The sequence below is a fragment of the Arachis ipaensis genome, chromosome B5 (assembly GCF_059453495.1).
Source record: "Arachis ipaensis isolate K30076 ecotype BB chromosome B5, ASM5945349v1, whole genome shotgun sequence".
NCBI classification, from domain to species: domain Eukaryota; kingdom Viridiplantae; phylum Streptophyta; class Magnoliopsida; order Fabales; family Fabaceae; genus Arachis; species Arachis ipaensis.
The window spans coordinates 121,093,956-121,095,692 of record NC_142440.1 but is presented as its reverse complement, the minus strand read 5'-3'; positions in this window follow the sequence as shown (position 1 = coordinate 121,095,692).

Below are 1,737 nucleotides of genomic sequence, written 5' to 3'. Positions count from 1 at the left end.
ACACTCTTTTTTTTTTTGCTTTGGACCTTGACTTTAACCGCTCAGTCTCAAGTTTTCACTTGACACCTACACGCCACAAGCACATGGTTAGGGACAGCTTGGTTTAGCCGCTTAGACCAGGATTTTATTCCTTTAGGCCCTCCTATCCACTGATTCTCAAAGCCTTGGGATCCTTTTTATTTGCCCTTGCCTTTTGGTTTTAAGGGTTATTGGCTTTTTGCTCTTGCCTCTTGGTTTTAAGAGCTTTTGGCTTTTTCTGCTTGCTTTTTCTTTCTATAATTTTTTTTCGCCTATATTTTTTTTCTGCAAGCTTTGTTCTTTGCTGCTTTTTCTTGCTTCAAGAATCATTTTTATGATTTTTCAGATTATCAAATAACATGTCTCCTAGTCATCATTCTTTCAAGAGCCAACATATTTAACATTCTTAAACAACAACTTCAAAAGACATATGCACTGTTCAAGCATACATTCAGAAAACAAGAAGCATTGTCACCACATCAATATAATTAAGCTAAGTTCAAGGATAAATTCGAAACTCATGTACTTCTTGTTCTTTTGAATTAAAACATTTTTCATTTAAGAGAGGTGATGGATTCATAGGACATTCATAACTTTAAGACAAAGTTACTAACTACTAATGATCATGTAATGAAGACACAAACATAGATAATCACATAACATAGAAAACGAAAAACAGAAGAAATAAGAACAAGGAATGAATCCACCTTAGTGATGGTGGCGTTTCCTTCTTGAGGAACCAATGATGTCCTTGAGCTCTTCTATGTCTTTTCCTTGTCTTTGTTGCTCCTCCCTCATTGCTTGTTGATCTTCTCTTATTTCATGGAGCATGATGGAGTGCTCTTGATGTTCCACCCTTAGTTGTCCCATATTGGAACTCAATTCTCCTAGGGAGGTGTTGATTTGCTCCCAATAGTTTTGTGGAGGAAAGTGCATTTGAGGCATCTCCGGGATCTCATGGTGATGAGCTTCATACGCCTCTTGAGCTCCATGAATGGGCTCTCTTGTTTGCTCCATCCTTTTCTTAGTGATGAGCTTGTGAGATGAATCTTTCCATCTCCCATGGCTCAGAGGTGGAAGCATTTGTCTTCCCTTTCCTCTTTCTTGAGGTTTCTCTGGCCTTAGGTGCCATTAATGGTAATGGAAAAACAAAAAGCTTATGCTTTTACCACACCAAACTTAGAATATTGCTCGCCCTCGAGCAAGAGAAGAAAGAATAGATGAAGAAGAAGAAAAAATTGAGGAGGGGGAGAAGGGGTTGTGTTTCGGCCAAGAATAGAAGAGAGGGTTGTGTTGTGTGAAAATGAGGAAGAATGGAAGGCTTTATATAGGAGAGGGAGGGGGGTTAAGTTTCGGCCATGTAGGGTGGGTTTGGGTGGGAAATTGATTTTGAATTTTGAAGGTAGGTGGAGTTTATGAGGTAGGTTTATGGGGAAGAGTGGATGGATGTGAGTGGTGAAGAGGTGATAGGGAAGAGGGATTGAGGTGATTGGTGAAGGGTTTTGGAGAAGAGTGTTTATGGGATTGTGTGAAAGAGGGGTGAGAAGAAGTGAGTGGAGGTAGTGGGGATCCTGTGGGGTCCACAGATCCTGAGGTGATCCTGTGGGGTCCACAGATCCTGAGATGATCCTGTGGGGTCCACAGATCCTGAGGTGTTCAAGGATTTACAACCTTGCACCAAATTAGGCATGTAAAATGCCCTTGCACACAACTCTGGGC